Source organism: Littorina saxatilis, linkage group LG8 (assembly GCF_037325665.1).
Source record: "Littorina saxatilis isolate snail1 linkage group LG8, US_GU_Lsax_2.0, whole genome shotgun sequence".
NCBI classification, from domain to species: Eukaryota; Metazoa; Mollusca; class Gastropoda; order Littorinimorpha; family Littorinidae; genus Littorina; species Littorina saxatilis.
In genome coordinates this window covers 47,271,456-47,287,759 of record NC_090252.1, presented here as the reverse complement: position 1 = coordinate 47,287,759, position 16,304 = coordinate 47,271,456, and the positions used below count along the sequence as shown (strand labels likewise).

The window sequence follows — 16,304 nt, the reverse complement described above, 5'->3', positions numbered from 1 at the left end:
GAATTAGAACCTTGATTTTAGTGGTTTAGTGTGTGTGTGTGTATGTGTGTGTGTGTGTGTGTGTGTGTGTGTGTGTGTGTGTGTGTGTGTGCACGTGTGTGTGCGTGTGTGTGTGTGTGTGTGTGTGTGTGTGTGTGTGTGAAGCTCGGTGGTTATAGCTGTTCAATGTTTGTCAGTGTTGGGTCAAAACACTGTTTTTATCTGACTGCTGTCAGATGTTACGTGGGTCTGCATGTAGCGAATACTCAGTCTAGTCGTTCATCCAACTGAAACAACTCAACAGCCATGATTCAGCTGGGAGTCTATTCCAGATCGAACTGGTTTCCATCTAAGAGACATCACTCACAGCAAGCCTTTCATAAATTGGGTTATTTTACATGATTATACTGACAGTTATTCACTCGTATCTTTTCTCACGCGTAGAAAGCTATCTCCAATGATCAGTTTATTGTAGCTTAACCTTCACCGTTCTTCCTGGGTCGTGGGCTACCCAGAGCCTCAAAAAAGTGTCTCTATTTCTGAAAATATTGGGAGGTTTTGATTTAAACTTCATGTAATCCTCAAACACTTTATATTAGGACCCTAAAATCGACCACTTTCTAAAGGATAATTTGTGTAAACAAAGAAATGAATAATAACATAATTTCAACTGGCCAGTCCGGATGATGTGGGTTGTGGGCGACCCATATGGAACTAAAGAAGAAGTGTACGATGTGTGTTCCTACTTGGTCGTGTACGACTCATACTCCGCAATGAGGCAGTAAATATAGTGTATTTGCCCGTATTCGAATGGCGTGGGTCGTGTACGACTCATCCTTTTTACGTTGAATCTTTCTTTTAAAGTATGGGTCGTACACAACCTATATGATCCGGACTGTGTAGTCCAGTGCGTGAACCGATGAAGGTTAACACAGCTACATTCACAGGGTCAACTAAAAAGTGCTTGTGGTCATAGCTTGTGGTCATAGCTTGTGGTCATAGCTCTTGCATGCATCAGGCCATATAGTTTCTGCATTCAAGGCATACATCACCCCGTATATTCAAGGCTGCACCGAGCGTGCGCCGCCGTAACGTCACGCGATGGTTGGCTTGGGTGTGTGGATGCTGTATCGTTTCCAACGCGCGGAGACAATTTTATTCCGAACCAGACGTTGCGGCGATGTGGTATAACACAGTTTTGACTGCTTCATTTCTTTTGAATGTTTGCACAATACAGACCGCTTTGAAAGATGATAGTTCACATATCAACACAAGACACACCAAGGAACATAATAGTTTAGCGTGTCAGTCCATTTATCGATAAAGAGGCGTGTAGGATGGGATGAAAGTGAGAAAATATGCTTGAGTGAGGACAGATCGATAGCAAATCGGTTCGTATGTTCGTTTACGTGAATATTTCTCGTTGAAAACCACACATGTACTAGATACAAACCTTACTCTACATTTAAGCTGTACGTGGTTTCAAAGAGACAGAGGATGTTGGCGGCAACGCTTTGACTGCACGTGGCGGCGGCGCGCTCTCGATACAGCCGAATATACGGCGTGTACATGTGCAATAGCTGATCATTCACCAGCACTTAACTTGCATCGTTCACATACTCATTGTATATCTATTGCTTTTAATTGACTGCCAACACTAACATGTACACACATGCGCACAGTTATACTGTTCTCCCAGAGACACTCTTTGTTTTCTAATGTGTGTGTGTATGTGTAGGTGGGTTAGTGGGAATTAGGGGTAATACTTCGCGCTTATAGCAGTATTGTAATGTTAATGTGTGTGATTGAAAGGTGTATGTTGTATTCACGTTTTCTTTACACATGCCAATGTGGAGGCGCGGGGGAGGCCCTTTTTGAAAGTGCCAATCACTTCTGCAAAGCTTTCACAGAAGACAATCCAAATCTGCAATACGCGATCACTCTTGAACCTGAATCACCATCGGCAATTGTATCTCTTCACATTCCTAAACAGAATTGTCATCATTATCAATTGGTCTCTGGACTTGTCGGGGACTTCTATCAGATGTCAAACCACTGATGGATGCTATAACAACTGTGCGACTTGCCGGTATGGAACCAAATATTATGTTTTACAATTGTCTTACTAAATTTGTGTATGTAAATTATTCAAGAGAGTTATACAACTTGCTCTCTTCTAGACTCCTCTACCTCATTTTAAGTGCTGTCTGAACAATGATAGATGGTTATAGCTATCATTAGTATTATATTTTGATTACAATTGGTAATTTGTTCTTGGTTAAATCCAGGGTCCTGATTCTGCTGTTAAAGCTATTGTTTTCAGTGCAGTAAATCATTCCTGATTCTGGTAAACCAAATCCATGCAACTCCAGGTACACTCTGTAGACTAGCTAATGTGGTGCACGTTCCCTGCTCCGAAGTCAGAGACAAATAGTTCAAAAACAAATTCAGTATATAGATTATTCACACTCCAAAATCCAAAACACTTACTAGTGTTTAGAACTAGATTAATTGAGTTTGATGCTAATGTCGTTATTATGTCCAAGATTGACTCTTTACTGTCTTTCCAAGAATAAACCGTCATCTTTAAAGGTAAATTCCTTCTTGTGCAAACAGTTCTGTTTCCTGTCCCACATCTGGCGGGGCTTATCCCATGGAACATCCCTCCACTTGATGACGTGGTCACCAACACTAAACAACCTGCGTGTTCTCTGTGCAGTGTGACTTGTCTGATGATGTCCTTTGAAGAACACACCATCATTTTTAAAGGTAAACTCCTTTGTGTGGAACAGTTCAGCTCACCGTCCCATGTGGTGTGTGCTTATGGATGTGATTGTGTATGTATGTGCACTGTTTCATGTTTAAGCTCCTGCCTGTCTCAGTGTGTGTATATGTGTGGATACAAAGTGTATGTGTATGTGTGTGTGTGTATGTGTATGTACATATTTTTGTGTGTGTGTGTGTGCGTGTGTGTGTGTGTGCGTGTGTATGTGTGTTTCTGTGTGTGTGTGTGAGTGAGTGTGTGTGTGTGTGTATGTGTGTGTGTGTGAGTATGTGTGTGTGTGTGTGTGTGTGTGTGTGTGTGCGTGCGTATCTGCGTGCGTGCGTATGTGTGTGTGTATGTGTGTGTGTGTGCGTGCGTGCGTATGTGTGTATGTGTGTGTATGTGTGTGTGTGTGTGTGTGTGTGTGTGTGTATTTCATGTTTAAGCTCCTGCCTGTCTCAGTGTATGTATGTGTGTGGATACAAAGTGTATGTGTATGTGTGTGTGTATGTGCATGTACATATATGTGTGTGTGTGTGTGTGTGTGTGTGTGTGTGTGTGTATGTGTGTGTGTGTGTGCGTGTGTGTGTGTGTTTCTGTGTGTGTGTGTAAGTGTGTGTGTGTGTATGTGTGTGTGTGTGTGAGTATGTGTGTGTGTGTGTGTGTATCTGTGTGTGTGTGTGTGTGTGTGCGTGCGTGTGTGTGTGTGTATGTGTGTGTGTATGTGTGTGTGTGTGTGTGTGTGTGTGTGTGTGTGTGTGTGTGTGTGTGTCGTGTGCGTTTCATTTTAGTTCACATGCCTACTGTTACACTTCAGAGCTCTTCTCCCAAGAATGCAGAACTAACCAGTGGAAGTGCGGGAACAACCGCTGTATATATGCGTGGTACCGCTGTGATGGGTATGACAACTGTTATGTGGTGAGCAGAACTGTGGTGTGTACATGTCAGGTGAATGAGAGATATACAGACACAGAGAGACAGAGACAGACAGGGACAGACACAAATATAGAAAGACAGACAGATAGAGGGATAACAATACAGGCAGACTTTAGGACATACAGACAGATAGACAGGCAGTGGCTGAATGAGCGTGTTCCTCGCTCACACCCCCACACCCTGTGTTGACTGTGTTTTCGTCAGGTACATGTATTATCTGAACTGCACATCGTCCAGCAAGAATTCTTTTAAACGGTTAATTGTAAGGTACTCCTGGTGTGTGGTCACATAATAACAACCCCCAACCTTAACTTTACAGCTTTTCGGGGGCAATGAGAGACATTTTTGTCTTGTTTGACATTATCACTTTAAACAACCTGTAGCAGTTTTGTGTTCTGCGGCGTTTGATTGTTGTAGTTTTGTCACAAACCAAGAAATAGTTATGTGTATTGCTTAAAAACATTGCATTCTCATATCTTATGATGAATAAAAATGAGCTCCAGTTGCTCACGATTTGCTGTAAATACTGTGAACGTATTGCTAACACTGTTCTAGAACGATGCATACCTGAACACATGACTGTATATATAATGATCCGAAACTGTACCTGAAGAAAGCCTCGTACGATGCCTAATATTCTGAACGTTTCAAAGCAATGTACCGGGTCATTAGCGAAATACCACGCTTTTTGACGCAACAATCTCCCGGTTTTGACCGCTTAATTATGCGATCGACATGTGCATCAGTAGAAATGGCAAAACACAAACATAGCGCAACATGTATAATCACAACTAAATGTTCTGAATACATGATTGATTAGAATTTGTCCTAGAAAAAAGAAGTTGCATGGACCCATTTTGTCAATTTGTGTCATTGCATTCTTTGCATCTGCTGCACACTATTTTCTCACAGTAGCCGCGTCTTAGTTGTTTTTCAAGTCTAAGTATGATATGGTCAGTATCTGGTGGCACCCTCGTGTCATAGGCAGGGAGTGTTCTCTTGGGCGACAAGTGGAAGATGTTTGTGTTCAAAGGAAATTCTAATCGCTGGCTTTTTATTAGCAAGGCAATCTAATGGTTGGCTCTTAGCTGTCTGGTTTTTTTCTGAACAAGTTGTATGACTACTGGGTTCTGACATCATTGCAGATATAAGTACTATGACCACCGATGCATTTGTTTCTGTGATTGAGATGTGTCTTCATAATCCATCTTATCCACACCGCTCATCGTCTGGAAAGTGTTCAACATATCTTTGTTGCAGGTGCAATATCTCTTTCAGGGGCTCTTTCTCGAGTTTGTAGACAGCCTTGTTGATGTTGAAGGTCTGTCTTTATGAGTCTTCAGATGCAGTTATTACGGAGTCCTAAGCAATATACCCTTTATCAATCCACATAAACTGCACGTAAACATAATACATGTTGGTTTGGCATTCTGTAATAGGTAACACTGGCATGATGATCATAGTGTTTACCTGTACTGGAGTACGTTGGACTGACATTAGTGTAAATGCATTGTTTGTAATGTTTTTTTTAACTGGCCTAATACCTAGCTTAGCACATATTTAAATTAAACACTAAGGCTTTATTTCAAATCGTCATTTTTGTGTAGTTGTGTCTAACTAAAGCATAACCACAGGTTGACTGGAGGCCCGTGATTACAAAAGCTGACTCAAATGTATGTTGTTGTTGTTTTCAAAGTCATTTCTAATGTGTGAAGAATATATCATCACACTTGTTGATCACTTAATGAACCGGTACCATTTACATTCGGAAGAAAAAAATAAACATTGATAAGAGTAAGAGAAACAACCCACAATAATTGATCTCACTTTCCCAAAATTGGATGCTTGTTTCAGCTCACGCGAAAGCCGTGAGCTTGTGTCTTTGTTGGGTGGTGACGTAAAACAAACTTACCCACTTGATCCTACTGTTATATTGTGACGCTAACAGTTCATGCTAAAACTCAACATTGACTAATTTACTATTCTGACGTCCAAAAAACCCCACAAAATCCCATAGTTTTGCACATCACACATAATCGTTAATACTTACCCTACGAGGTAACGCATTAACCCCCAAAATGTGCTTCATGTTCGTCACTGGTAAGGGCATATCTATCGCCACACATCTTGTACATCGATACAACTTGTTATCTGGGTTGCCTAGTATATCCGAGCTTAAAGGTACAGTCAGCTTCCCGAAAACCATCAGTTTCTGGTCACAGACACTGTCAGGCTTTTACACACAGTACAAACACCCTTTCGTTTTAACACTCACCGCTTGAAAATATCCTAGGTGCCCTCAAAAAAGAGCGAGCAAGTTTCAAAGAATTTTTTTTTGCGTGGCCAGCTGGATTGTCTGATACCACAATCGGACGCCTCGTTTTGGCGCTGGACCTAACTTTTAAAATCTAAATAATAAATTGACGGCTTAATTGTTACACAAACATTCTTAAATTATAAAATAATCATTTTTTAATCAAGACAAGATCAGTACAATTCGAAGTTTTGAAAGTTTGAAAAAAGGGAGCTTGAAAGCGTGTCACACAAAACGTGTTTCCTGTAGCAGACGAATGTTCCGCATAGTGCTTGCTTCTTTGAATCCAAACGCTGCCGATAAGTTCGTGTGACTCGCAGCCGTTTATAGCGTTTTAGATTCAGAGGTACACAATAACGTGCTATTGCAGACACAGCGACTCGCATTGAAATCACAAACTGCCGACTAAATTGTGAAAAAAAAAGGAAAGTGGATCACACGGGTTCACGATGGTTCAGGGGTTAGATACACCACGCACAAATTAATTCTTTGAAAATTGCTCGCTCTTTACGGAGGGCACCTAGGATGTTCTCAAGCGGTGAGTGTTTAAATGAAAGGGTGTTTTTACTGTGTGTAAAAGCCTGAAAGTTCCTGTGATGGTTTACGGCAAGCTGACTGTGCCTTTAATGACACTCATCATTGCATAATTCAGTTTTGTTGAAGGGCGTCATTTCACAGAACAATTGTAAGTGGGATTTTCAAGTAAGAAGCATTGTAAAAAAGGTAACTTTATTAATCAACTGTATATCACATTACAAACGCAGATTAAATCGCAAAAGCCTGGAGAGTATGTATACCTCTTTTGTTTCACCACATTTTGACTATGCAGACTGTCACAACCCGAGTTTTTAGAGTCAGAGACAGAGTCAGAGATAGAGACAGAGACAGAGTCAGAGACAGAGTCAGAGTCAGAGACAGAGTCAGAGACAGAGTCAGAGACAGAGACAGAGTCAGAGTCAGAGACAGAGTCAGAGACAGAGACAGAGTCAGAGTCAGAGACAGAGTCAGAGTCAGAGACAGAGTCAGAGACAGAGACAGAGTCAGAGTCAGAGACACAGACAGAGTCAGAGACAGAGTCAGAGACAGAGTCAGAGACACAGACAAAATTAAAACAGGCTTTTGGACTTAGACGAAATGATGTAATTGTTATATTTTGGAGTGTATATAATAATTGTGCTATTTGCAACACAAATTATTGGAGTCCAAACACTATTGTGGAATGTATGCGGGTTGGTTTGAGGTGCGTTATGCCTGTAACATCGCATATGTTGCAAGGTTGTGTCCAAATCGTGGAACGGGATATAGTCACCCGGCAACGCGCGGGGAACAAACCAGGTCAAGCTGCAGAAAACAAAAGTTTGCTAATATGTGTTGGGCACAGTAGTGCAGTCTAAATAATGTTTATTTTACTTAGTAAGGTAATATAATGTAATGCATAAATTATATTATAGCGTATCTATAGGCTATTTAGCAAGTAAAGGAATTAATATAGTTCTAGGTCAGCGGTGTACGAATACACGTTGACACCCCGTCAACGAAATAGGCCCGGTTTTGAGTTAGTACTACCCGTGAGAGACAACGGTACGGTCGCAGACGTATTGGCGGCGCGAGTGCTCGCATCACCCGGCGGTTGTAAGTTGAGCTTGTGTTATTGACTTGGCGGGTGAATTATTGTTTTCGTATTGCTGTGGCTGGGTAGATGTCGTTGTCTAATGTTTGTTTTGTTTGTGTTTACGTTTGGTATAGTTGTAATATTGTGGGACACGGTGAATGTGAGACATGTTATATCCGTGGGAATTTGCACGGGAAAGATAGGATGACATCGACCGGTCCATTACAATATTCGTATAGAGTGCCTCGGGATATATATATTAACGCATGTCTGGAAGTGATATATGGTGAACGTACAGTGGAATAATATGTGTGTAATTATTTGCATATAATTATAAAATATCGTTCACATGGAAAAATCACATATTATCCAAGATGGCGGCCGACATCCCGACAACTTTAGTATACTTATAGTATTGATCATGTTGTGTTATATCTTCATATTATAGTGTGTAATAAGGCCACACAAAAAAATTGTCTGTTTCTGGTAACATGGCTAAAAAAAATAGGGTCGGTAGGTCGGGATTTTTTATTTTTTTTTTATTTATTTTTTTTTTTTACCCCAAATGTAGACCAATAAAACTAACTTTAAAAATCGCGCAAAGAGACTGGATTCACTATACAAGACACTCAACACATTTACAAATCGTCAGCGGACTTTCGTTTTCACACGTTTTTGTTGTTCATTTTCTCACCCTGTCCTTTACCACCAAAAAAACCCAACTTTTTTTGAGTTTGGAAAAAAAAAGTTTAGGGTCGGCGCCGAAATTTAGGGTCGGTCGGGTGACCAGAAACAGACAATTTTTTTTTTGGCCTAATATGCGGGGATGTATCATACCTGTGCAGGGATATGGGTGTTGCGACATGAAATCGTGGTCATGTAATGTAATGTAAAGTTGGATACCACAATCTAACATTTAGTGTACGTTTGTCCAGTAATTTGTAACATATCACATGGCGTATATGGTCATGATAAAGACAATAAGTTTATAGGTTGAAGCGAACTATAAATATTATTGTAAAGCCCCGTTTTATAGCTAATGCATTAAATAATTATCCTTTTCCATATATGGTTGCCTGGTGTAATATTCGATCTTGATGTCCATCGGTATTATGCGCAAAGAGGTTGCATTACCGATGAGCACTAACACAACCATCGATACACGCCAGGTAGCTAGGGATGGTGTTGTTCAGTATTAACGTGCTGTTTTATTATATGCAGTTGGCCGGAGAGAACGGAGGAGGGACGTATGAGTACGTGAAGGCGTTAAGACTGGACAGTGGGGACGCTATAGGAAGGTGACTGCGGTTCACGGTGACGCATGAAGTGCGACATGGGTCACTCCGACAAGAAGGTTCCACACAGAGTGTACGCGGGACCACCAGAAGACGGCAAGAGGAAGGGGTTTGGTCAGCTCTACATGCCTAGGAATCTGGGGAACAGCTCTGAAGGATGGAGCTGGGGACGACGAGCTTAGGCAGTCGGGGACCTTTCTAGTGGGTCAGACTCAGAACGGCTGCGGCATTCTGAGGAGGGAAGGACAAGGAGGCCTTGGTGGGCATTGTGTATCCCTAAAAAGCTAAGTACCCTGTCGCTGTTAAAGTATGTGTCTGTGTTCGTGTGATTTGGTGATGCAACATTATTGAGCGCCGGATACGAACAGACTATAGAACCAGGGGGGGTGTTTAGGACTGGATTCCAGAATAATTTCATGTGAATTCATGTGTTGTCAATGTCTGTAGTATTTGTATGGGTTACCCGTTAATTGTGTGGATGTTATGTGTATAAATTTGTGTTTATTATATAAAGCTTATAAGTTACATGTGGTTCCTTTAGTTTTTTATACATAGTGACGTCTATATACACTTGTAATCTTTCTTGGGTGTGTGGTGAGTGAATGAGTTGGGTGTTTGCGTGTGCTCCCAAGATTGCTCAATCTTGAGGAGATAAGCCGTCACGTGTCACAGACATCCTATGGGATAACTGCACTGAATATTTGTCTAATGCACTTGACAAATTACATTTGGAAGCACTTCGGACTATGACTGGTGGTGTTCGTGGTACCAGCCACGAACAACTTTATAATGAAAGCGGATTTTGTAACCTAAGAGAAAGACGGAGAGGACATAAATTGATTTCATATTATAAAATGGTACATGGCAACTGCCCTCATTATTTACTGCATTTGTTTGCCACCTTTAACTTCAGAGGTTAACCCCTATCATAGCAGAAGACCGCCAGAAAGAAGAGTCCCCGCGTGCAGAACGGAATTATGTCGTCAATCATTCATACCTGCATCTACCAATGAAACAACCTGCCTGACAACATTAAAACAACTAACTCAATTAGCGAATTTAAACATGATTATAATGTACCTGCCTATTGTTATTGTGGGAAAAGAAAGGATGCTATTCACCACTGCAGAATGCGCCTAAACATGAGTAATTTGAATTCTGACCTATGCAAACGCCACTTACAGGAAAATCAATGCACGTGCGGCTATCTGAACGAAACCGCTGACCATTATCTGATACATTGCCCTCTGTACATATATGTTCGCCTGTCCACAATAAATGCACTACCTGTAAATTACAGACATTTTGATATTTTGTTAAATGGCAACGAAACCCTTCCTCTTCGCACCAATAAGTTTATTTGTGAAGATGTACACTTTTTTGCGAAGCTGGTCGCTTCTATTGACTCGCAATACTCATGTAAGCATTTCTGTTAACCATTACTTTGTATGATTTCTCCAATGATTTCACTAGCGAACAACTGTTTATCTGCCACTGGATTACAGTTTACAATTTACGATGTTCATTCTCTTTTATAAGCGCTTGCTACTTTCATCACTCTACATGTCTCTGTCGTTCTCCCCCCCCCCCCACCCGTCATTCCCCTGCTTTAGTTCTGTCTTACTCTTTGTTTGGTTTATTTTGACCCTGTTTTTGACCCAGATAATGACATAGCATATATTAGAATTTCTCTGTCCGACATCACATTTGTATTATCCACCATTCGTGTATAGGGCACGTTATTTTAGCGTTCGCTTGAGTTCGTGTTCCTATTATTTTTTGCTTTACTACTGTACCATGTCTAACTGAATAAAACCTTGTTTAAACCAATGTTGAAGGGCAAAACACATAGGGACTCCCAAATAAGGCCGATATCGTAGAAAGTACAATGTGCTATAAAGATTTCAGTTTGTGTATCTGTGTGTCTGTCTGTGTTTCTGTTTGTGTGTTTGTGGACGCCATGCCTGAGTGATGGCAACAAACTAGGATACTACTGTGCATGCACACTGTCAATGGGCCACAGATGTGCTCATGTGTGTATTTAATTTGTATTTATTGCTTCATTTATCAGATTATCAAACGCCCTAATGTATTTCAGTGGTGGTTTAACTGTGTTTACATATAGTGACGCGACGGCGGCAAGGAAGCGACGCGACCTTGGCCGCAAAACAGATGGCAACAGTAAAAACAAAGAACGCGTGTTTTAATATGGGCGACGCGACGGCGGCACGGCCGCGACGTGCGGCGTGGCGGTTCGGCGGCGAACAAACATAATGCTGCTGAGCGGCATTTGCCCCCAAAGAGGGCGTTTTCTTGCTATTTCCGTAGTTTCAAACCCTCGATAACTGCTGAATAATCTACGTTGACTTTTTGTTTTGGCAGATACATACATGAATTTCTTCTGAAGTTGTCAAAAGCACCGGGTTCGCCCCTCTTTTTGAGATTATAGACGTTGCGGGGAAAACGCCCGACAACTCAGCACGACGACAAGGGACCGTAACCTTCTTTTTTTCCTCCCACACAGCCGGGACGGGGCCTTTGCGAGCCGTTCCCACTGAAAAATAAAGCAATTTGTCGTTGTCGCTAAAACGGAAGATATAAATTGTTCTTTGCTGCTAAGTCGAGTTCACTTTAATCAAAGTACGTATGTGTTATGGACGTATAGATTGTTCATTTGCAAATAGCTTTTGAAGAAGAAAAAAGAAATAGATTTACAGGTTATTTTTGTCGTGTACCATATCAGATGCTCCTAAGTTTTTGCAAAGAAGCCTTTATAAAGTGTCTGCGCAGAAGACGGACGCGTACGAAGTCAGTTCAAAACCAAGACTAGAGTGATGTCACTTTTCCTCGCAGCGGTCCGGGACGCGTGTTGAAACAACGTCTGCGAAGGCGAAGTGTTGTGTTTTTCACGTCGGGGCCGAACGAATGCATACACTAGTCGTTTTTCTTTGACTGAATGGTGTTTGGGTGGTGTTTTCAATTCTATTTTAGGTTCCAGCATTATGTTGTCTGTTAAAAGGCAAAACATGTTTTTGAAGGGGCAAATAGCGGAGTTATGATGGCCAGGGTACCTGTCATTGTGGTAGCAGGAATACTCAATTATATTATACTGTTCGGTTATTTTGAATGAAAAGAAATCTTGAGAAAAAGGCGAGAGAGAGAACTATGTTATCATACTGTACCAACGGACGTTATTCCTTATGCATTTCACGCTGTGACTAGATATTATTAATGCGAGAAATGAGTAAACAAATGTATTCAGCAAAATTGTATGGGTAGGGATGGTTTGGGATTACAAGCGGGGGTGTGGGGCAGGGAGGGTGTGGGGCAGGGGGGTGTGGGGCAGGGGGGTGTGGGGCAGGGGGTGTGGGGCAGGGGTGTGTGGGGCAGGGGGGTGTGGGGCAGGGGTGTGTGGGGCAGGGGTGTGTGGGGCAGGGGGGTGTGGGGCAGGGGTGTGTGGGGCAGGGGTGTGTGGGGCAGGGGTGTGTGGGGCAGGGGTGTGTGGGGCAGGGGGGGTGTGGGGCAGGGGGGTGTGGGGCAGGGGGGGTGTGGGGCAGGGGGGGTGTGGGGCAGGGGGGGTGTGGGGCAGGGGGGGTGTGGGGCAGGGGTGTGTGGGGCAGGGGGGTGTGGGGCAGGGGGGGTGTGGGGCAGGGGGTGTGTGGGGCAGGGGGTGTGTGGGGCAGGGTGTGTGGGGCAGGGGGGTGTGTGGGGCAGGGGGGTGTGGGGCAGGGTGTGTGTGGGGCAGGGGTGTGTGTGGGGCAGGGGGGTGTGGGGCAGGGGGTGCGGGGCAGGGGGGGTGTGGGGCAGGGGGGTGTGGGGCAGGGGGGTGTGGGGCAGGGGGTGTGTGGGGCAGGGGGGTGTGGGGCAGGGGTGTGTGGGGCAGGGGTGTGTGGGGCAGGGGGGGTGTGGGGCAGGGGTGTGTGTGGGGCAGGGGGGTGTGGGGCAGGGGGGGTGTGGGGCATGGGGTGTGTGGGGCAGGGGGGTGTGTGGGGCAGGGGGGTGTGGGGCAGGGGGGTGTGGGGCAGGGGGTGTGTGGGGCAGGGGGGTGTGGGGCAGGGGGTGTGTGGGGCAGGGGGGTGTGGGGCAGGGGGGGTGTGGGGCAGGGGGTGTGTGGGGCAGGGGGGTGTGTGGGGCAGGGGGGTGTGGGGCAGGGGTGTGTGGGGCAGGGGGTGTGTGGGGCAGGGGTGTGTGTGGGGCAGGGGGGGTGTGGGGCATGGGGTGTGTGGGGCAGGGGGGTGTGTGGGGCAGGGGTGTGTGGGGCAGGGGTGTGTGGGGCAGGGTGTGTGGGGCAGGGGGTGTGGGGGGCAGGGGGGTGTGGGGCAGGGGGGGTGTGGAGCATGGGGTGTGTGGGGCAGGGGGTGTGTGGGGCAGGGGTGTGTGGGGCAGGGGTGTGTGGGGCAGGGGGTGTGGGGCAGGGGGGTGTGGGATGGGGAGGGGAAGGGACTCGTATGGCTCATAAAGGCACAGTGAGCAAGATGAAGTTTAAATTGTAGTAATTTAAATTATGTTTATGTTTGTTCATTCATCTTTCACTGTCACGATCTAGTGACATAGACCAAGAAAGGGTCACCCAGTAGGGTGCCTTCTCTCTGTAACTCCCCTAAGTTTTGGGAGAGGTATAGGAATACCTTTTATCGTACAAAACACTCAGACACAATCAACCACTCTTACTCTAATCACTGACTCCACACCCAGGCAACATTCAAACCAAAGTTTATTATTTACACACACGACATCACTGCATTCACATTCACACCCAATCACAATCACTCAAAATCAAAGATAGATGAAGTAGGAAGAATTATCTTAAAGTTTTAACGAAACAAAATGGCTATGAGAATTTATAACTTAATACTAAGAAAACTGTAAATACCCCTAAATATTACCATTTACCACCTTAATCCCCTAATCCCGAAAAATCAAGATGTCTCTTCACAAATTTATCTCAACTCAAAATCCGCTTATCTTCACCTACATTAATCAATTAACCCCGTTATTTATTAACTAACTTTTATTTCTAACTTATGTTTACCCTAATACCTCGTGATAGGGACTACCGACGTTTACTGCTACACTGCCTTCAACCTTGATGCATAAGATCAACGCCAAACGCAGCTACACATGAAACCCGTAGGCCCAGCCACCAGTAATACTAATTAACTTAACTTTAAATAACAAACCCCTCAATTCTCTTCCACTTATTTCAACACAATATTTGTCTAATGGTACGAACATTAATTCATCAATAACACACTCACATTAATCCACCACGTAACAACCTTACTTCATAACAACAAATTACCATATCACTACATAATTTTCTCTTCGTGCGTAGTGATCATGACGTTTCACATCAAAGTCCAGTTTCAAATCTCGCCGATCCACAAAATCAACCGTCGCTCGAAAAAATAAAGACACTCCAGATTAATCCCGTTGAAATGTAATTAACCAGGCCTGGTACTAAATTACTAACCTAATATTTAATTAATAGTCAATTACTACCTGGTTTCCTCTAACACTTGCAGAATCTCCATGTCTTTAATGTATTTAAACTAACTTATAGGTCACAGTGCTTATTGAAGCCACAGCTGCATAACTCAGGCACACAGATGCCATAATATATTCTTGTGCACAGACTGCTCGTGGCAATAGAATGCCAGCACCTTCCACACTTTACCCACTGACGGTGGGCCACCTCACCTCCACAGCTCACACTTTGCGACACACCGGTGGTCAAAAACTCCACCAACTAGCACGCCTTCCTCCCAGGTATAGAGTCGGAAGCATCTTGCACCCGGAAACTCATGCTGTCTCTTATGTCGTTCGTCTCTCCTGGCTTGGACTCTTCCACAGCCCCGCTTCTGTGCTTGAACGCTGTCGTATGAACAAAGCCAAGTATAACTACTTGTTCCCCCAACAATACTTCAATTATCTCCCCTTACCCACAAAGTCCATAAATTAACTCTCCTAACAACAATATCTCCCTCATTAGACTTCCCATAATTATCAATTCTCATCAACTTACAAAGTCCCCTCTTTACTTAATTACTCATTAATTACCATAATTAACTACTTAATTAACCACCCTGGCCATCTCATCAAAGTTACTATTTAACTTTAACCACAACATCATTATCAAAATACCAGAGTCCCAACATGACCAATTATGTAATAATTCTTACAATTTTCACTCCCTTAAATACCTAATTATAGTCTTTACTTTTATACAATTGTAAATACACCATCATCAATATAAATGTACAAAGTATTTACAACTCCCATTTCACAAAATCAATACAACATGGCTGCCCCCATAATAAACAATTCCTATTCCATTATTTGACCCAACCATTCACAAGCAGCCCCTTCACAAACAACGCCACTTCCCTCACCCCTTATGAATTTAAGTCATATTACATAGTGGCACCTCGTTCTTCCCTCTTTCTCTAACCGTGATGACGTCACATATTTACAGCCAACCCCCCGTCTTCTGTCTTGACAGTGAACTCCCGTTTACACCTCCCGTACCTCGTGTCCAATTTTCCGCACTTGCAACTACTACACGACTCATTCTCTAAAGTTAACGCTCTCTACCTTAAATTCACCCTCCATAAAAATAAATCCTTCCCACACATGAGTTCACTCGCAGTAACTGCTGACACCTCTTTTCTTCTTTCCACCAGCCTACTCGCTCTCCACACTTCTTGCACAATGAAAAACTGTCCACCCCCTTTCCCTCGTTTCCCATTTCCCCCTCTCCCCTTTCTACCCCAGACACCCTACACATAAAATGACACCAACCAAGGAAACTAAAAAAAACTAGAACTCTCTCATACACAAACATTTTCGAACCAACAAATTTTTACCCTGAGCACGGAAGGAGAGAAAAACTACAGAATTTCAACACACCTTGCCGTTCGAGGACTGACCACCCGTAGAAACCTTGAAGCCACACCAAGACAGCTGGAACACAACTTGTCTCCGGGGTTGTAAAAACATCAACACGCCGGTCGGCCGGATAGAGCATTCACATCAACCATCCGTTTCCTTCACAGTTTTACACAGCAGTGACTTTCGAGCCTGTGACTCGTTCACGCACCACACAACACCACGTGCGTGAATACCCTCCCGCGATTGGCTGTCCATATCCACACACACACTGAGTCACTGTATAGGCACTCATCCAAGCCAAAACCGCACGAAACCCAGCTCATGCACGACTTACAAATAAGTCATGGCTGGACTTGGGCAGAGTTTGTGACAAACCCCCCACCCAAGTACAAAACACCCTGTATTGAACCAAAAACCACACACCTCTGACCAATGCCAGGAATCCTAATACGTGTAATCAAACCCAACTCCCCGCCGATTAATCTTGCGGCGTACCACAATCTCCCTGAACTA

The 16,304-nt window shown here is 43.7% G+C and overlaps 1 protein-coding gene across 1 annotated transcript in view; it reads right to left on the bottom strand.

Moving 5' to 3' along the window:
• Window positions 1-16,304, bottom strand: part of LOC138973714 (uncharacterized) — a 343,943-nt gene that overhangs the window by 113,620 nt on the left and 214,019 nt on the right. The window lies entirely within an intron of this gene.